General features: G+C 40.3%; 1 protein-coding gene and 1 long non-coding RNA gene across 3 annotated transcripts in view; both read right to left on the minus strand.

The window, feature by feature from the left end:
- JPH1 (junctophilin 1) overlaps positions 1–22,192 on the minus strand; it is a 117,728-nt gene that overhangs the window by 69,491 nt on the left and 26,045 nt on the right. The gene's annotated exons all lie outside the window — the stretch shown is intronic.
- Positions 8,773–15,399, minus strand: LOC133374596 (uncharacterized). The gene is made up of 3 exons (XR_009759931.1): positions 14,503–15,399; positions 10,976–11,067; positions 8,773–8,849 (listed from the first exon to the last, which is right to left on the minus strand). It is a non-coding gene; the product is annotated as an uncharacterized LOC133374596 (long non-coding RNA).

Consider the following 22,192-nt stretch of genomic DNA (forward strand, 5'->3'; position numbering starts at 1 on the left):
ATGTGGTAGCTCCATTCCAATAATTTATTAGCAAAAATAAAATGTTTTGCATTAGCTTTGTAAGTAATGAAAATGACTTAAATCCAAGTTAGGTGGCTAAAATTAAGTACAGCTGGGCCTATTAGGAAAAAAATGTTGGGTCTACTTAAATCTCAGCCTTTCATTCACTGTATGCAGCTCTGGACTAAATACGCCTTTTGCTTGATCCAACAGAGCTGTTTTTACTGTATTGGTTATTATTCTTTATTTTATTTACATACCACCCTTCCTCCCAAAGGAGCCCAGGGGAGGCAAACAAGTGATAAACAATAAAAAAACATAAAAACCAAACATTTTAAAAACAATTCCAATATAAGATGCAGACTGGGAAAGATCGCTATTTAAAAGGCCTGCTGGAAGAAGATCTTCCATAGGCACTGAAAAAACAGCGATGGCACCTGTGTAATATTTAAGGGGAGGGAATTCCAAAGGGCAGGTGCCACAACACTAAGGGCCTGATACTGTGTAGAATGGACCTCCTGATAAGATGGTATCTGCTTGTTTTAACTAATCATAGTTTAAGCCACAGTTCCCAGACCTTGAATGTCCCAGCAAAATATGGTTAGCTTAAAACCAAATGTAGATGCTTCCGATCTCATCCACTGCCTGCAAAAAACATAGCAGAAGGAGAAACACAAAGTCTAGGGCTCACTGTTCACATCGAAACTTTGCTTTTCCACTTCATTAAACCAGGCCTGTGTCACTAGCTTAAGATAATCCCTAGCTGATATAGATAGATCTTGATCAGTGTACCTGTACACATGTTAAAAACAAGAATGAGAAACTTTGGGCTTTACATCAGAATCAGGGCAACCAAGTCAGACGGTCACACAGCCTTTAATATCAATCTGAAGATGGGGAGATGGCGAATAGACATAAACCTCAACATTCACATGTGGCCAAGGTGAGAAAAAGGAACATTTCTTTCTTTGCATTCTGTCTTTATTTCAAAGACCAATCAGAGCATGCAAAACTTGTGTTAGTCTCCTAGTACTAAATCTCATATTGTTTTAAAGTGTTTTGGCAGTTTTAAAAAGTTTTAAATATGTTTTTTATTTTATTTTTAACTTTTATTTTTTTATCACAGAAATATTTGCCCCCCCGGGCTGCTTTCAGAGGAACAGCACGATAATGACATAGTGACATGAGGAGAGGAAAGTCAGGGGTTGTATATTCCAACCAGTGCATTTTTAAATTTCATGCACAATCAATAAAAACTGAAGGCAAGACTAGTGTCCAGGAACCATGTTTAAAGATGATCACCTATGGGAAATAATTTTCACAGTGATGTTTAGGTCTTAATATGAGTCTGGAGATAAGCAGGGCTCAGCCACAAAATCTGCATTCAGTGACAGGAGTTCACCCTGCAATGAGTTTGATTAATGAATAGGCTAAGACTAGATCCAGTCCACTATGTTCACTGTGCCCATGAATAGAGAATTCAGTACTGAAGACCTTCCTCTTTCAACAAGCCTTTTAAGTAGAGACCTTATTCCAGTCTGTGTCTGTATTGGAATTGCTTTTTAAGATGTTTTTAAAGCTTTTTAAAAAATATATTTTGTTTTAATATGTTTTTAAAGATGTTTTGTTTTAATATATTTTAAAGTCTGTTTTCAAGATGTTTCAGAGTGTTTTTAGTACTTTCTTTGTTGCCCTGGGCTCCTTTTGAGAGAAAGGGTAGTATATTTGCATGCTGAGTGGCATGTTTGTAGGCAAAGAGAGAGGAAATTAGGAAAATTTATTTATTTTATTTAATAGATTTGTTAATCTATTAACAATTAGAAGTGGTACACAGTATCAGACAAAATCAGTTTAAAACATATTAAAATAAATGCACAACATTGATCAGCAGAAAACAAATCATACCTCATCTATTTCATTACAACTAGCCTTTCTAGCACAGGGATGAAGAAGCAACTACCAACCTAATCTACTCTCTCATTAGAAGCAATCTGAAATAAAAAATGTTTTGGGGGCTCACCTACAAGATGCCAAGATGGGAGTGAGGGAGCTGCTTTTATCTCCAGAGCAAAGGAACTACATAATGTGGAACAAGCCTAGCCTGCCTTCCTGGTGTGCATAAGATGATCTTAATGCTCCAGCAGGTTTGTAACTTTGTCCCAGACTATTAAGGTCTTCAAGGTCAATATCAGGGTGGAGTGTCTTGCATGCCTAATACCCCCATCAGCCCTTTCTCTCACCATCATGGTTATTAGTGCTATTTGTGGAACAACATGCTCTTTTAAAAGTATAGGAATTATCTGTGTGCAGGCACAGCACCTGTGGTGGATTGGATCATGGCTACTATGCATTAACACTTTGTTAACACACAGCATGATGCAAAGGACACATTACAGAAATATCAGTACACACATTTATTCATCAGACGTTACTTGAAAATTTATGTGGCCAAGAATGTTCACAAAGCCAAAGTACTTTATTCACTCATAGGCAAAAAAGCCTTTGCAGTTTAAGAACGTACCTATAGCCAAAAGATATTTCTATCAAACATTAAAAAGTAGAGAAATTGGGCAGCTATAGGGAATGCACCAGGGCAGCAAGAGACCTGATCTGCTTGCGGGCTTCCCCCAGGCACCTGGTTGGCCACTGTGAGAACAGGATGCTGGACTAGATGGGTCACTGGCCTGATCCAGCAGGCTCTTCTTATGTTCTTATGTTCTTATGACCTCCTCTCTGAGATACTGTACTGCCCTACACATTTGTCAAAATGCAAACAAAATTTGGGTCAGTCTTTCACAGTTCAATCCACTTCCTGAGTAGCTTGGAAGAATTTGGTAACATGTGGCTCTGAGCATATGGAGAGTGGTGGCAGCACCTGCCATCTCCAAAGATGGAGAATTACATTTTTGTATGTTTGTTGGTGTTCATTTATTTATTTATTTATTACATTTATATACCGCCCCATAGCCGAAGCTCTCTAGGTGGTTTACAGCAATTCTTCTTACTTTCCTTCTTTCCTGTGTTACTACTGTCTGTACAGACAATCTAACCTAAAATCATTTATTTCTCTCATTATTCATCGTGGGAATCTGTGTCAAATTTATTTTCATTACTTTCAAAGCCTTTTCATTGGTCAATGTCATATGATGGTGAAGACAGTCTTTTGAGTTTCAAACTGCAGGTTATCTTCTATTTCGGGCGCATTAACAGTTGAATCAGAAACTGTAGTTTGATGCAAAATCAGTCCGATTACAGTATGTTGCTACTTAAACAATGAATCTAGTTGTTGCAAAAAAGGAACTTGGCTTGTCCAAGATCATAGAGTCATGGAATACTAGAGTTGGAAAGGGCCTACAAGGTCATCAAGTCCAACCCCCTGCTCAATGCAGGAATCCAAATCAAAGCATTCCTGACAGATGGCTGTCCAGCTGCCTCTTGAATGCCTCCAGTGTCAGAGAGCCCACTACCTCTCTAGGTAATTGGTTCCATTGTCGTATGGCTCTAACAGTTAGGAAGTTTTTCCTGATGTCCAGTCGAAATCTGGCTGCCTGCAACTTGAGCCCATTATTCCGTGTCCTGCACTCTGGGACGATCGAAAAGAGATCCCAGCCCTCCTCTATGTGACAACCTTTCATGTACTTGAAGAGTGCTATCATATCTCCCCTCAGTCTTCTCTTCTCCAGGTTAAACATGCCCAGTTCTTTCAGTCTCTCCTCATAGGGCTTTGTTTCCAGTCCCCTGATTATCTTTGTTGCCCTCCTCTGAACCTGTTCCAGTTTGTCTGCATCCTTCTTGAAGTCTAGAGACCAGAACTGTACTCAGTACTCAAGATGAGGCCTAACCAGTGCTGAATAGAGGGGAACTAATACTTCATGCAATTTGGAAATTATATCTCTGTTAATGCAGCCTAAAATAGCATTTGCCTTTTTTGCAGCCACATCACACTGTTGGCTCATATTCAGCTTGTGATCAATGACAATTCCAAAATTCTCCTCACATGTCGTATTGCTGAGCCAAGTATCCCCCTTCTTATAATTGTGCATTTGGTTCCTTTTTCCTAAGTGTAGAACTTTGCATTTATCCCTGTTGAATTTCATTCTGTTGTTTTCAGCCGAATGCTCCAGACTATCAAGGTCCCTTTGAATTTTGTTTCTGTCTTCCACAGTATTAGTTATGCCCCCCAATTTTGTATCATCTGCAAATTTGATAAGCATGCATTGTACGTCCTCATCCAAGTCATTAATTAAAATGTTAAAGAGCACTGGGCCCAGGACCGAGCCCTGTGGTACCCCACTCATTACTTCCGCTCAGCTGGAGAAGGAACCTCGATAAGCACTCTTTGAGTACGATTCTGGAGCCAACTGTGGATCCATCTAATAGTTGTTCCATCCAGCCCACATTTAGCTAGCTTGCTAATCACAATATCATGGGCACTTTGTCAAAAGCTTTGCTGAAGTCAAGATATATTATGTCCACAGCATTCCCACAGTCTACAAGGGAGGTTACCCGATCAAAAAATGAGATAAGATTAGTTTGGCAGGATTTGTTCTTCATAAATCCATGTTGGCTCCTAGTAATCACTGCATTGCTTTCAAGGTGCTTACAGATTGACTGCTTTATAATCTGCTCCAGAATTTTTCCAGGGATTGATGTTAGGCTGACTGGTCTGTAGTTCCCCGGTTCCTCCTTCTTGCCCTTTTTGAAGATAGGGACAACATTAACTCTCCTCCAGTCATCCGGCACTTCGCTGGTCCTCCATGATTTCGCAAAGATAATAGACAGCGGTTCTGAGAGTTCTTCAGCCAGTTCCTTCAATACTCTAGGTTTACCGGGCCCTGCCAATTTGAACTCGTTCAAAGTGATTAGGTATTCTTTGACCATTTGTCTATCAATCTTAAAGTCCAATCCTGACCCTTCTACATGTTTCCCGGGAGGGTCATAGGCCCTTTTTTGGGAGAAGACTGAGCCAAAATAGAAATTGAGCACTTCTGCCTTTTCTTTGTCATGTTATCATTTTGCCATCCTCATTGAGTAGCTGTGCCACCATTTCTTTTCTCTGTCTTTTACTATGGACATACCTGAAGAAAGCTTTTTTGTTGCTTTTAGCATCCCTTGCTAGCCTCAACTCATTCTCAGCTTTAGCCTTCCTGACACCATCCCGGCAATTCCGTGATACCTGCCTGTACTCTTCCTTTGTGGCCTGGCCTTCTTTCCACTTCCTGTATGTGTCCTTTTTTGTTTTCAGGTCATCTCTATGCTTTTTGTGAAGCCACATTGGCTTCTTCTGCTGTTTCTCCCCTCTTTTCCTTGTTGGAATTGCTTGCCATTGCGCTTTTAGAATTTCCTTTTTTAGAAACTGCCACCCATGTTCGACTCCTTTTCTCATTAGGGTGGCTTGCCATGGAACTGTACTTACAATTGTTCTGAGTTTATTAAAATCAGCTTTCCTAAAGTCCTGGGTGCGCGTGTGGCTACTCTCAGCTTTTGGTTCTGTTAAAATCAAGAATTCAAGTATGGTGTGGTCACTTTCCCCCAGAGTTCCCGTAACTGCCACTTCATCCACCAAATCATCTCTATTGGTTAGAATAAAGTCCAGGATAGCTGATCCTCTGGTTGCTTCCTCCACTTTCTGTAGGAGGAAGTTATCTGTAACACAAGTCAGAAATTTCTTGGAGGGGCCGTGTTTGGCAGAATTTGGCAGGTGCAAGTTTTCAGCCTGCTATGCTTAAACCATTTCACTTAAGGAAAGGTGGGTATGATATATTAAAAAGATAGAGTACACCTAGAAATTTGCTAGAATATATTTCATCTCCCACTGTTTTATCTTGTGCAAACTGAGACACTCCTCATGTCCACTGGAGACTATTCTGCAGAACAGTCAGTGACATTATTCCACAATTGTTTTTGGATTTTTTTTAGTGTAAATTTTGCAAAGTGTTGCTGTATTTCACATATCCACAGAAACAGAAGCAAATGAAAATGATTTACTATAGGAAACTTCATTAAAATTTAAAATTAAAAAATTTTTCTCTTGTTTTACACTTTGAACTCTTGATTCTCTCTGACTGTTGTGTGTATTACCATGAAATCTTAGAGGATTGTTAAGCAAGTGTTTCTGTGTTCAGGACTATGAGTTTTGTAAGGCTTTGTTTTAAAATGTGCTTATGGGAAGCATCAGAATGGCACGGAGGTATTTTAAATTTAACATTGCTGAATGCGAAGAATCCATCCTGGCTATAGTATGGCTAAAGTGGCTGTATAATACAGCTTAATGAGCAAGCGAAAATTTATTCTTAATTGTGGCAAAACTTGGAACTTCAGTCTGGGCTGAAAAATCTCTTGCTGTGATTCTCTGTTGTTATAAATGCATTTAGTTATAGCTGGGATCACACAATTCTGAATTACTAACCTTTAAGTATTTTTACCCATAGAGGAATTAAAGTTTTAAAGCGTCTTTCAATCTGAGATGTACACAGAGAACAGGACTGCTAACTCCCTTAAATAACATCAGAATAATCCTAGTCACTATTCTTTTTCGTATGATTAGATGTATGCATTCAGTTTTTAATAACACCACCACAGGAACAACAGCAACAAAAGTGGGAGAGACTTATTTTAAATAGTCAGTGTAGGAAGACCAATTCCAGGAACAAATTTGAAGCATATCTTTATACATGAAATTATCAAAACTTGCTTAATAGGAAACAAGCAACAGTGAACTAATTTTTTAAAAAAACAACCACCACCAAGTTGTTGATAGATGTACACAGTCTGGAAAAACAAACAGCATTTTTGAAGTGATAATTACAAGCAATAATTATTTCACAGTCGAGTACAATCCACCAGGAATTTTTCCCATTAAAAACCTCATTGCAATAAATGCAATTGCATGGTTACCATTCCTAAAGAATAGAATGTCAAATAGTGTCAAATAGGAATAAAGAGAGTAGAAGCGAGAAACTAAAAACCTGCAGCAGGTGGAAGACCTGAGCAATAAAACAATCTCCACTTCCATTCTACCTCTCTTGAAGGTCTCTTTGCAAGCTGCCTCCATGGTGTCAACCTTGGGAGGGACCTAGTGGTTGCCAGTAAAAATAATAATAATCCCAGGAATTTCCCAAATTGATTGGGCTGGTGCCCATGAGAGCTGCCTTCATGGACATGATTTGCAGAATGACCCAGTCTAAAAATATACTCCTACCACCAACTGTCCTGGGAACTCACTGGGCTGGGTGTGGTGGAAAGCCCTTTTTATAGCTTGGGATAGAATGGGAGATACATCAGTGCTTACAAATATGTTATCTTTGAGGCCTTTGGTATAGGTCTTTAGTAGGGTAATGGTGGAGAGCACATAGCAAGTACCCAATCTGTCTCGCCTCCATCCCTCCACCCATCCCCAGGCTCCTGCACACTAGCCATGGGCTGACAGTGCATTCCCTACTATTATTTTCAAGGCTGGAGTTACTTTGCCTAGTCAACCAAAATAGTTGCTCCTTATTTATTAACACAGATGACCAAGCTGGCTAATGTTATATATAATACTACAGAAATTTTGGGGGTGCAAGGACATGCATACATATGATATACATACAAACCACCTTGACAGAATTGTAGAATTATTCTCTATTTTACATTTTGTCAGTTAAAAAAACAAATGAAAACAATATTCATCTAGGCTCAGGTACTTGCCCTGAGAGTATTGCTACTGAATGTTACAGTAAATAAAATATAAAAGTATAAATAAAATCTCCCCAGTTAATTCCCACCTGCAGTTTCCTCTTACTGTATTTATGCAGAGTCAGTATGATAAAGCTTACAGAAAATGGGAAAATACCTTTACAGTTTAGGCATGTATACACACACAAACTAGTTATACATTCATGCTCAATGAGCAAATTAATTACACAAGACACTTCACAACAAGGCATATTTGAAATTGCTTTAATGATGCAGCAGCTTGATATTTTTGGTGTAATTGCAGAACAGCTTGCAAAGTTGCATTTGGATTTATTGAATTTTAAAATAGCAGTATATTAAAAAGAAAAGATGCTGCAGTATGTAAGCTAACTTCTAGATCTTGTTTAAACGCCTCAGTAGCCTCATTACAAATTTTAAAAAATACAGATCAATTTTTTCAAAACTAAATTCATTTTCAAAACTAAATTCATAATTCTTGTACCATCTTTAAGCTCCAAACATTTGAAAAAATGGAAATGGACTGCCTTCAAGTCGATTCTGACTTATGGCAACCCTATGAATAGAGTTTTCATGGTAAGTGGTATTCAGGGGTGGTTTACCATTGCCTTCTTCTGAGGCTGAGAGGCAGTGACTGGCCCAAGGTCACCCAGTGAGCTTCATGGCTATGTGGGGATTCAAACCCTGGTCTCCCAGGTAGTCCAACGCCCTAACCATTATACCACACTGGCTCTCCCTCCAAACATTTGTGAGGGATATAACTTGTTTTCCTGAATACTGAAGAACACTTATGTTCACCTTGTTTGATGAGAGTGTATAACAAGCAACAACAAAGGGCCTACACACAACATGCTGGGTTGTTGACTGCCTTCATGTACAGTGTAGCAACTATAGCCTAGTGCAGGCATGAGAAACCTTTGGCCCTCCAGATGTTACTGAACTATAACCCCCATCAGCCCTAGCAAGCATGGTCAATAGCCAGGGATGATGGGAGTTGTAGCTCAGCAACATTTGGAGGGCCAAAGTTTCCTCATGCTTGGTTTAGTGGAATTTCGTATACTTTGCACACAGAAAGTCCCAGGTTGACATCTCCAGTTAATATGATCCAGTAAGAGTTGATGGGAAGGACTTTTCCCAGATATCATGAAGAGCCCCTATCAGTCAGAAGAGACAACACAAAGCAAGATAGTTTAACCTGGCAGTATGCACCTACCTATACAGTAGGGCCCCACTCATAAAGTGGGTTAGGTTCCAGACCCCCGCCGAAAAGCAAAAACCGCCAAAAAGCGGATCAGCTGTAGCGTGGGGGTCTGGAACCTAACCCGGTGATCGTGCAGCAGGAAGAGATCAGCTGTAGCATGCTACAGCTGATCTTCTCCTCCTCCAGTGCGATCAGATGTAGCACGCCCTTGTCCTGCTCATCGCCTTCGTCCTGGAAAGGGATGAGCTCATCCGGAGCGCCCAGGTCATCGCTGCCGCCACCACCGGCCGGCTGCAGCTGAGGCATGGTGTGGCAGGGTCCCGGTGCTGTGGGGGGGTGCTCTCGGCACCCCGCCTGCCTCAGCCCAGCCTCCCGCCTCAGCCTCGTTCTGGTGCCGCTGCTGCCACTACCCAAACAAAGGTTTGATACTTGCAAGAAGGGGAGGAGGGGGACAAAGAAGAAAAAGAAGGCACCACGGAGCTTTTTTAAAAAATCTTCTTTTGGTGTCGAAGGAATGGGATAGGAGGAAAAGGAAGAGATCGAGGGGAGGCGGCACCCCAGAGGGGGGTTGGGAGGGCGGAAGGTGAGCAAGGCAAAATCCCTGAGTCGCTCCGACAGCGGCTGGTGGAGACCCATGTCTAGCCCCCCCGGGAGGGTCAAAAATGCGAGCGAGGGGCTGGGATGGAAGAGGAGGAGCAAAAGGGCAAAAAGGAGGAACCACAGAACTACAGACCAGTCAGCCTAACATCAATCCCTGGAAAAACTCTGGAGCAGATTATAAAGCAGTCAATCTGTAAACACCTTGAAAACAATGCCGTGATTACTAGCAGCCAACATGGCGTTATGAAGAAGAAATCCTGCAAAACTAATATTTTCTCGTTTTTTGATTGGGTAACCTCCCTTGTAGACTGTGGGAATGCTGTGGACATAATATATCTCGACTTCAGCAAAGATTTTGACAAAGTGCCCATGATATTGTGATTAGCAAGCTAGCTAAATGTGGGCTGGATGGAACAACTATCAAGTGGATCCACAGTTGACCCCACAGTCGTACTCAAAGAGTGCTTATCAAGGTTCCTTCTCAAACTGGGTGGAAGTAATTAGTGGGATACCACAAGGCTTGGTCCTGGGCCCAGTGCTTTTTAACATTTTTATTATTAATAATAATAATAATAATAATAATAAATTTAATTTTTGTGTTGCCTATCTGGCCGAAGCCACTCTAGGCGACGTACAAACTAAAATTCAGTAAATTACAATACAATACAGATAAAATACAATAAAATCAGTACGATCATTAATCATAGCAGCATGATATCAGTTAGGGTAATCAGTAGATAATAAAATATCCCAAAAAAGTTAACCCTCCCCGGAATTCCTGAAGGCCTGTCCAAAAAGCCAAGTTTTTAATGCCCGGCGAAATATATCCAGGGAAGGGGCATGGCGAAGATCGAATGGGAGGGAGTTCCAGAGAGCGGGGGCCACCACTGAAAATGCCCTCTCTCTAGTCCCTACCAACCTAGCTGTTTTCATTGGTGGGACTGAGAGAAGGCCTTGTGTGGCTGATCTGGTTGGGTGGCTTAATTTGTGGTACTGGAGGCGCTCCTTCAGATAAACTGGGCCGAGACCGTATAGGGATTTAAAGGTTAATACCAACACCTTGAATTGGGCCCGGAAAACAACTGGTAGCCAATGTAGGTGAAATAATACTGGTGTGATGTGGTCACGGCGGCGGCTGTTGGTAAGCAACCGAGCCGCCGCATTCTGCGCCAGTTGTAGTTTCCGGACCATTTTCAAGGGTAACCCCACGTAGAGCGCATTGCAGTAGTCTAATCGAGAGGTGACCAGGGCGTGTACCACCAGTGGGAGCTGATGAATAGGGAGGTAGGGTTGCAGCCTCCGTATGAGATGTAATTGGTACCAAGCTGCCCGGCTCACTGCCGAAATCTGAGCCTCCATGGACAGCTTGGAATCAAGAACCACCCCGAGGCTGCGGACCTGATCTTTCAGGGGTAAATTCACCCCATTAAACTGTAGGTCAACAGCACCCAGCCTCCCCCTGTCACCCACAAGTAGCACCTCGGTCTTATCAGGATTGAGCTTCAGCCTGTTTCTTCCCATCCATCCACTCACGGATTCCAGGCACTTGGACAAGGTCTCCACAGCCATCTCTGGTGAAGATTTAAATGACTTGCATGAGAAGGTACAATAATAATAAGGTGGCAGGTACAACTAAGTTGTGAGAAGCTTGTGAATTGGCCCTCAAAATATTTTGCATTGTAAGAAAGCACCCATGAAGCTTTATAGTAATCTGTATGCAAAAATGTTTTTGTATTTACACAATTTTATCGCACTCTTCAGCATTACTACTCCCAAAGCAGCTGCTAACAAAATATAAGAGTTTAAAAAATACAACATTGCATTTATGCAAGACATTCAATGTAACAAATTAATATGGCTGTCACAAAATACCTATCTAGTCTCACCTATCACTAGAAAAGACCATAATGCTGGGAAGAACAGAAGGGAGTAGAAAAAGAGGAAGGCCAAACAAGAGATGGATTGATTCTATAAAGGAAGCCACAGACCTGAACTTACAATATCTGAACAAGGTGGTTCATGACAGATGCTACTGAAGGTTGCTGATTCATAGGGTTGCCATAAGTCATAATAGACTTGAAGGCACACAACAACAACAAAAAACAGTTATGGCATCCCCCAAAGAATCCTGGAAATTTTGTAAAGGGTGCTGAGAGTTAATAGGAGAGGCTCTATTCCCCTCACAGAGGTACAATCCCCAGAAGAGGGGCTGATTGTTAAACCACTTTGGCCACTGGAGCTCTGTCAGGGGAATAGGAGTCTCCTAACAACTCTCAGCACCCTTCACAAACTACACTTCCCAGAATTATTTTGAAGAAGCCATGACTGTTTAAAGTGGAATAAATGTCTGGTATGGGTGCGGCCCCCTGATTAACCAAGCCAAACAGCTGTGAGTCTGGCTTTTAGACCACTGACAGTTGGTCTTACTGAGCATGCCTCAGAGTCCAATGTTAAATTTCTTAAATTAATTAAAACTCAGCTATGCATTTTTTTTTCACTTTTAAACTGCAGAAAATGAAGGTCAGAGTATAGCGAAAGGTCAATGATAGGATTGCAGGTAGTCTGTGAACATGGCTGATTTTTAATTAATTTCAGCAAATTATGAGACCTCTGACAGAAGAAAGTCCAACAGGGGTCTGGATTTTTTTTCTCATTTTACACTTTGAACTCTATATTCTCTCTGAGTATTTTGTGTATCGCCATGAAAACTTAGAGGGTTGTTAAGCAAGCATTTTTGAGTTCAGGGCTATGAGTTTTGTACGGTTTTGTTTTGAAATGAGCTTATGGGAAGCAGCAGAATGGTATGGGGGATGTTTTCAATTTAACATGGTGGAATGCAAAAAATCCATGTTGTCTGCAGTATACAGCCACTATATTTATCCTGCAAACCTTGTGGTAGAACCAGATTGCATATTTCAAATTGCCAGTTCTGGCTAAATCAGAATATACTCTGTTCTAATATCCATATTATATAAAAGTATAATACAAAGCAAGTCAGTGATGGGGTAATCTGATGCTCTTAGTTCATTCCCAGGAATCTAGTTCTCTAATTTTTTTTGCCTATTAGTGAATATAAGGAAAACCTGAGATGCCCAACAACCACCTGTGAAATTCATACTTCTTTGCTGGAAAGGAGACCCTAAAACAAGGTTTATGTTGGCTTCGTTAAAACAAAAAAGTCAGTGTCTCTTTTTTAAACGGGACAGCTAACATTTGACTTCAAATATTTAGTATTTAGAAATGCAGAACATAAACGTTTTATGTTCAACGAAAAACACAGTAGGTGATAAACATATGTAGGGAATTAAGTAAGTCAGCTTACTTTCTGCTAGTGATAGCAGCAGAGAGATGAGCTACTGTATCAGTTGCTTGTAAGCTTTATTCCTGTTGAATGCTGATAAGCTAATTTCATTCATTTCCTTATTTAGACTAACTTCTCTCCTGACTCACCAGAGAGCAGCAACATACATATGAGCTGCTCCAGTGCTGGGAGGAGTACAAGTTCTTTCTGTAAGCTTTACCTTGTAGCTAAACATCTGATATTTCAGCACTAGAAGACAGAAACACCCCCAGTGATATAACAATGGACTGAAGATGTATTGGATTTGCCATTTAAAAGGGGGGGGGGACGTGACCTTGGAATAAGTGGTGGAAACTGCAGAATCAATGCATTCTGTATTTCTATGTCAAAAATAACCAACGGGATGCCCTCCAGATGTTGTTGTACTTGAAATATCATCTGCCCCAGGCATCATGGCCAAGAATGATGGAAGTTCTATCCAACGTCTGAAGGGCACCACATTGGCTACTCTTATGACTCTATATCAGGGATGGGGAGCCTTAGGCCTTGGGACCAAATGTAGCTCCCAGGTATCTCTGTCTGGCCCTTGGCAACACCCTGAACCATCCCTGCTCCATGCTATCCTTGACTGGTTTTGGCTGGCTGAAATGTGTTCTTGAACTGTGATACTGTTTCTTGATTGCCTGAATGGAGGGTGTGAGTGTATGCAGAAACTGCTGGCTTTTGAAAGGTTACAAAGTAGCCTATTATACAAGGTACAAGTCACATCCATTGCTCCATCCATTTTTGCCTCTTGCTGCCAATGGCAGGCAACCTTCAGAAGGTTGTCCATGAAGGAATGTGGTCCTCAGGCTGAAAATGGTTCCTCACCCTTGGTCTACATAGTGGAAAATGACTTTTTCCACCACATGTAACAATACAACAGCCTGCTGTCATCCCTTTCCAATACCCTATTCCCCATGCCTTTCCACCACCATCTTGTCCTTCCTTTCTTTGCTTTTTCTCTTTTCCTCCTCTTTTTGTTTTCTATAATTGGCCTACTTCAATATAATATCTTGTTGGATCAGGCAAATGGGCCATGTAGTCCAGTATCCTGTTCTCGCCAACTAGATGCCTATGGAAAGCCCACAGACAGGTCATGAGTGCAAGAGCACCCTCCCCTCTGGTATGGAGAAGCATACTGCTAGTAGCCATTGATAGCCTTATTCTCCATGAATTTGTCTAATCCTCTTGTAAAGTCTTCCAAGGTGGTGGCCACCACTGCCTTCTGTGGGTACAAATTTTATAGTTTAACTATGCACTGTGTGAAGAAGTACTTTTTTATACTGAATGTGTATGGTAAGTTTATGGTAGCTGGAACATTTCTTCTTCTTTGGGGGTTGGGGTAGAAAATAGGGGAAATGGAAGCAAGTTTAATTTTTTTTTAAAAAAAGGTAAACTGTTTAAATATAAAAACTGAGTATAAACAAATATTTAGTTAATTCTATTGCGGAATCGCAGGAAGTCATTCCTTGCAGTTATACAGTAATTAACCTTATTTGCAGTTTGCACAGAAACCAGAGGAAAATTAAATTTGCTATCAAAATAACAGTCCAGCCATATTTATGAAGGGGATTTCTAAGATTGCTATTGGATCAAATGTATGTTCACAAGCATACAATAGCGATCTACGCTGTGTTTATTTTTCACACACAGAGATGTTTACCTTATTTCATTTGGAATGCATTTTCTTCCTGCAGCCACAGGAACTTCACCAACGAGGAGGATGGAAGGGGATAAATGCCAGAGATACATATTGTAAAATAGTCAAACAATGCTTCTGTGTTAAATGGCTTTGGTTAGCAGGAAGTTTGACAAGTTCTGAGTGATACCTAGCTAAGTCATACTCAGAGTAGATCCACTGAAATCAAGTGACAATCTGCTGATTTCAGTAGGTCTACTCTGAGTATGACTAACCTTGGATATTACCCACTTTCTCACTTTTTTTTGAATGACCACATGTATTTATCTTTTTATTTTAATTAACACAGCAATTAAACATGGATTGATCTTATTTGACATTTCAGGCTGCTATATCCATAATTATCAGTACCTACTAAATAGCTACTAATTGCTTTGATTCTATTACATGTTCATCCAGAGTTCACTTTCTCTAATATAATCTCCTTCCTGATAAAGCATGATGGTGCTCTTAATAAATCTGTCACATAAGTAAAACCCATCACCGGTTGCATTTAATCCACACGGGAACACTATGTAATCCTGTTGAATCAATGCAACTATCAGCAAAGCAAAAGTGGAAGCAATAAGAATGCACATGCCTGCTTCTTATACAGTGTAATTATGACAAATTATTTAACACAGGATGCCTCCATGACTACCTTGATTCCTATTGGCCCATACTCCAAAACAGCTGTGTGATTGTGAAGTCACTTCTTAAAAGTGAGTTTACACAGTAAATGCGCTCATCTTCCCATTTTGGTTTTGCATCTTCAGGAGTAAAAAAATTTTTCGCTGCCATTTGTGCTGTAAATTGGCTTCCCATGAGCTAAAAAAACCTGCTTGGAACTTTGGGTACATTTACACAGAGTTAAAATTGACTAAGATCCTGGGTCTTTTCTAAGCAGCTTTCAAGACAATTTAAGCAGTAATAAAACTAAAATTGAGTTTTTATGTTTTATGTATATTAATTTTATATTAAGTACTGCAAATCTGAAAGAGTTACTTGCTTTCTTTAACTTTATCACCAGTTCTTAAGTTTGAAAATTGACAAGATGAACTGCAATAGCAGACTTGTAAAAAGTGGCAAGCATAATTTACCATCTGGAGAGCAAGAGTGTTTCTATTTTTTGTTGGGTGCACAGGACAGATTAGGGCTTTTATTTAAGGTATTTATATGTCACTTTTCAGGCAGATCACACAAATCAGTTTACAAAAGATCATTACAAGCATCAATTTTGTTGATCTATGTCCCATAATGCTGCTGCCCATCAATTTCCCTGACTGAGCTGATGGAGGTGGTCTCAGAGTTGGTATTGAGAATTCTTAAGATGATTGTTCTGGGGGAACTCGCCATCTATGCCCAGACCACCATACCCAGGATAACTCAAAACTTCATTGCTTCCTTGTCAACCAATGCTCTGTCCCAGCATGTCATTGGTCTGGGACATATTCTTGATTTGTTTTTTCCCACCAGGTAGGAAGTTTTAGTCCAGCAACAACTAAGCACTGTTCTTCAACCTTAGGTCCCCATATGTTGTTGGACTTCTACTCCCATCATCCTTTGCCACTGGCTAAGCTGGCTGGTTGATGAGAGCTGTAGTCTGACAATATCTGGGGACCCAAGGTTGAAGAACAGTGATCTAGAGGACCACAAGTTTTCCACCCCTGTAGTAGGTGATATGGTAGAATCTTTGGTAACATGTTGGACAAGTATGACACTTTGATGGCAACGTCCACCATTACATTAGAGAACATGCTCTTGATTTTTGCCTCTCCAGGCTCATTACATCTACCAGTAAGAGTATGGCTGGCTGGGTCCAAGGGGTGGTGCTAATTTCCATTAAAAGAATGCAGTCCCAGACTCCCTAGAGGCACTGGTAGTTTGCCCTTGAAAAACCTTTTCTGGACTCAGAAAATCTGAACAACTATAGGCTGGTGTCCAATATCCCCTTCCTGATGTTCTTGTATCACAAACCTAGTACTAATATATGGTTATTACCTGAAAGGTGGCAGGGGCACCAGTGAAAATTCTGTATTATCTGTAGTTGAAGCAACTGTGGCAACTCTGGAATTTGCTTCTTACACCAGTCATATATTTGTAAGTACACAAACCAGTTGCAGCTGAGGGGCGAAATAAGACACAGACACAGCAGTTTGGGTTGAACAAATGGCCACTTTAAATATTAAACTATAATAAAACCCCTTTTAAAGTGACCTGCAGAGGGAAAACCTAGGTGCGGGAACTGTCTATAAGCAAGCAGTTTGCCATACAGCTCTCGGGCGACGAGCCCCTGCTGGGGCAAAGGCAAGCCCATCTGCTTACCCCTTACCCCAGCCACACCCTGTAGGTGAGTAGGGGGGGCTTCCCATGTCACCACTCCCGGGGGCCGTGAAACTCCGGGTGGATGAGGTAAGTTGGCCCCAGAAGAAGCCCATATCCTGTCCTTGAGCCATAAAGCCCTGACAGACAGGCTTCTGGAACTGCCAGTCACCTCCAAAGGTGCCTAAGGGGGCCACCCAGCTGGCCTTACCTACTTCCCTTTCTGCACCCATGCCTTAACAAAAACTGCCCCACTCCGGGCATTAACATTAAGACTATGTCCAATTAGCCAAATTAGCCAAACCACCTATTAATCACGACACCCCCTAACCTGATTCCCTCCCACCCTCACAGTGTGAAACAGGCAAAAAACCTGCCCGCCAACCAGGGTGGGCAGGATAAAAATTCCTACTCGGCCCTGAACCGACCCACAACATACCATGAATGAGGGAGGGCGGAGTGGGCATCACATGCCAAGAGGAGGAATAGGAGGAGCGGTGCAGGCTTAAATAAGCCCCTGACGCTCCGCCCCTCCCATGCCACACGTCACGTGCACATATTACGTGCAACACATGACGCTGCCCACCTTAAAGATGGCAACATGGGAGACCAGGATTCGAATCCCCACACAGCCATGAAGCTCACTGGGTGACCTTGGCCCAGTCACTGCCTCTCAGCCTCAGAGGAAGGCAATGGTAAACCCCCTCTGAATGCCGCTTACCATGAAAACCCTATTCATAGAGTCGCCATAAGTCAGGATCGACTTGAAGGCAGTCCATTTCCATTTTCCTAGTCTTCTGCCAATGGGAAAGGAGGAAGAATTTTTGCCTTTCATGAACTTGAGATATATTCCATGACATGAGCAGTTGCCTGCCATCACTAATGCAACAAGTTAACCTATCCCCTCTGACATTTCTTATGTGGCATGGGAGTTGCTACACCGCATGTCCTTCCTATGCCATGTCTTTCCTGTGTTGTGTATATGCAGTGTCTGTGCTGTTTTGGTAATGGTCACCAAAAAATAAGTGTAAAATCAGCTCTTTTTTATTACTCCAGCTCCTTCCTACTCCAGTGTTGCCCTAGTTTCTACGAGATCATAGCATTTTCCTAATCTCTAAACATTGATGACATTCATACCATAGCCAAAAGAAGGCAATACTTTGCCCCCAGAAAATACCCCATATAAATGGAGTGAAAGAACAAAGTCTAGTGATCTCTGGGCAACCAATGATCAATGATAATGTCACCTTGAAAGATGAATTTAAAACAGGCATAACCCTGTTAATATTTTTGACCTTTATTGAGAAAAAAATACAAACAAGTGAAAGTGACTAATCAATGCACTGTGCTTTGCGCTCACTCAAATCCCTTTGACTTTAATGGGAATCTGAATGAAACAAAGGGTTTTGCAAAGCTTAAAATGAGGGCTGGAATTCGAAAACCTATAAAAAGAAAATGGTGTGTAGACTTGAGTTGCGCAGCTACAAAATCTCTACCAGCAATCAGCTTTATTTATGAAAATTCCTAGACTTCCATAATATGAATATGTTTTCTGCTTTTGTTTGTTCTACTGTTCCAGCTCAAATCAATCGAATTCTGTCCTCACATATGCATGAGCAACTTCCATAGAAATCAATGGCAACAGCAGAAATATATTTCAGGGCACAATCGTTTCTCATAGTCCTGTACCACAGTGGTTTAGTTTTGGATAGCAAATGAAAGAGATAAAAGAATATCCACATACCTAAGCTTTCTCAGCCCAAATTTAAGTCCACCGTTACTCCTACCACCATACAAATAGTACCTTCTTGTTTCAACATCTCTTTATACAATTTCAGAGATGAGATTAATCATCCATTTTCACTTACATTAAAGGAATCAGTCAGGTACAAATAGTTAATGGATTGACCCCTTAAAATCTCTGATCTAATGTGACTGGAAAGCTTGACTACAATATATATAAAAGTGAATATTATGTAGTTCTTTCTCTAAATATTAATTTCCCAAACATTTAAATTCCCCAACCACTAGAGTGACCAGCTTGATCATCTCAGAATTTGGTATGCAGTAAAACCAAAACATTGGAGACTCCTGCACTTTACATCATGTTTGTTTTATTTAGATGTATTTCTAAGGCTTAATGTATCAATATATTGTTTTCTTTAAAACTTCCCTATTAAGTATGTCACTACTATTCCTGTTGAAAAATAGATAATTGATTCCCCCCCAAGGTCAGGCAAATTCATGGATTTGTTGTGATCGTTCCTTGTTTGCCAAGTGGACAAAGTGGTAGAATTTCATTCAAAACATAGAACAGTTACAGTTCTAAGTTTTGAATAAAATTCTTCCACTTTGTCTACTGGCAAACAAGGAACTATCACAACAAATCCATGAATTTGGTTCATTTGTATAATATAATAAGACAAACATGATTATCATTATTCTAGGCCAATTAGTTTCAGTAAAACAACTAGAAATTCTGGATAAGCTAATAAATACAGAATAATTTATAAAATGCACAAGCATAATGAAGAATATGGATCTCACCTTCAACTTAGTTGCACATACTGCATTTTTAGACTAATAACCAATTGAATTTGTATAAATTAGAACATTTCTAAAACTATTATTCGTGCCAAATAGTCCTTTCTTTTTCAATAAAATATAAAAATAAACATGTCTGTGCATAAAAGTGACATTTCCTATTTTGTCGCTGAAATGACATTCTATAGCAAGAATTTCAGACACACCAGTTTAATCTTATTTGCTAATCAAGAATAGACTGAGCCATTACCCCTCTGTGGCCTGGCAACAGGTATTTAGAAAGCTGCAGGTCCCAGAGGTTGTTTGTTCTTAGCTCCACAAATCAAAGCTTTGCAAACTTTGTAATGTTTGTACCCTACATGCATTGTGATCAAAAGTGCCCTTAGCTTAGTACAAAAGCAAGCAAATCTATATTAATACCAGCAGCATCAGCTGAATCCTATTCCTAAAACACAATGTTCATACTGCATCTATAATAAGTAAAGCATTTTAATGATTTGCTAGGCACTAGTCTTACAAGTGCTCAGTTTAGTGTCTTGCGTAAAGAGAGACTGGTAGCGTCAGCTTAATCCAGAGTGGAAAGTTGTCTGCCCTACACATAATTCTTCATGATGGCAGGATTGGTTGCTAAAGTTCATTGGGGATAGATTCTCAAGTAAAATGTCTACTGAAATCTAGGTCCTCAAACAAAAGAGAACAAAGCAGAAACCTACAGTAAAAGTAATTATCAAGCTGCACCATTTTAAACCCTGTTAGCTCTTCAAATTCAAACAAAACATTGCTGAAATTGAGGAAATGGATGAATATCATAGGATTCGGGTGTATTTGCTGCTGAAACCTCTGATGTAGCTCAAGAGTTTACATGACAACTAGTAAATAGCTGTAAACTCACTGTCAGCTACTATGACTATAGTATAGATGTAGTAGTACAGAAGTAATCTCCGGCTTAGAAATCAGGTGTGTCAAAATGCAGACAACAGTAGCAAAAGTATCCAGTCCTTTCTAGAAGACTACAAGGAGCTCCAGTGCTGTCTATTGTCTGAGGCAGATTAACAGGAAGTTTTCAATACATCTGCAATTTTAGCATGTCACAATAACTGAAAATACTGAATTTCAGTGGTTCTACCTGACTGATTGTTTCTAGATGGTGGTGCTACAGGACAGCTACTCTGCTCCATGACATTTATGCAATGCAGTTCAGCAGGTTTCCACCTCGGCTCCCCTGCTTTTTAACAGCTGCATAAAATCACTGGGAGAAGGGCTGAAGGGAGCTATAGTCCAAAACATGTGGAGAATGCCAGAAATGTTAAGAACTGTAGTACAGCAACTTGGAAGGCCACAAGTTAGACATCCCTGATCTAGGACTTGAAGGATGACCTACATCAGTACAAACCTGCTGAGTCAGAGGATGGACTTTGGGTGCTCCCACCTTCTGAGATATGGCTACTAGAGACAGTGCCTTCTTTACACTGGGATTTCCTCCCCTTATCCAATTACTTGGCACCAAGACTGATGACTTTTGGTATCTGGTAAAAAAAAATTGTTTCCCCAGGAATTTTGTTTGGCTTTTAGTTGTTTTAAATGGCTTGAGGATTATACTGCATTTTATTATTGTTATTGGTTTTTAAATAAGTTAATTAAAATAATTATACCTTGAAAACTGGAGGGGAGGGAATACAATAAATAAATAAATAAAGCTTGGTTCAGTCTCATTTCTGTTCACTTTTAGCAAACCACCATAGTTAAGGGCTCTGCTAAATGTTCCGAGTTCAGCCTTTACCAATCTGGTGCCTTTCTGATGATTTGGAGTATAGCTTCCATCATCATGTGCTGACTGGGGCTGATGAGAGTTGCAGTTGAAAACGTGTGGAGGGCATCAGGTTGATGAAGGCTGAACTAGTTATTAATGGGCTGATACAGGATCACTACAGAAGTGAGGGGACAAGGCAAAAGGTAATCCTCCCTAAAAAACAAAAAGTTGGCAACCTAACATTTATTTATTTTTGTTTATATGAATGATTTCATATTGCTTTTCACTCCAGAGAGGACCAAAGTGGTTTACAACCAAAACAACAATATAACATAAATCATCAAACTTACCTGTAAAAACATATCAGTAAAATATTAACATCACTTGCAGTAAACAGGATGTTTAAAAACTAGCATTAATGGTCTGGAAATGCTTGAACAAAGAGAGATGTTTTTAAAGCACACTAGAAGCACCCAAGAGTTGATGCCTGCCTAATCATCAGAGAGAGGTCATTCTATAAGATAGGTGCCACCACGGAGATGATCTAGTTACCATGCCACTGTAAGCCTTCCTCCAACTACTAGATGGTTATTGGATTTTCAAAGAGTATAACATCTGACGCACAGTGAAGCCATGGGCATGACTGCTCATTCATTGCATTGCAACATTTCACCCGGCTTAAAGAGTTGGGTAAATGAATCCACAATCCATTTAAAATTAAAGCTGCAAGTCCTATGCAAATATACTGAGCAGCATATTGGTAAGATTACTTCTGAGTAAACACACAGAGAACTAGGATGCAAGTATTTTATAAGATATGACTCCTACTTATGTATTTGTAGGGTTCCTGACACATCTGAGTCTCTACTCTTAATTTGATATTGTAAAGTTGTTCTCTGATAATAATCAGCAATTACTCCAGGCCTTTCCAAAGAAAACTGGCACCCATGGTTTATGTGATAAATTACTACCTCAAATAAAAAGTGTACAACGTATCTCACATTGAAATTAAAGATTAATTAGAAATGTTGGTTTAAAATCTTATAGATGTTAAAGTGC

The sequence above is a fragment of the Rhineura floridana genome, chromosome 1 (genome assembly GCF_030035675.1).
Source record: "Rhineura floridana isolate rRhiFlo1 chromosome 1, rRhiFlo1.hap2, whole genome shotgun sequence".
In the NCBI taxonomy this organism is placed as follows: domain Eukaryota; kingdom Metazoa; phylum Chordata; class Lepidosauria; order Squamata; family Rhineuridae; genus Rhineura; species Rhineura floridana.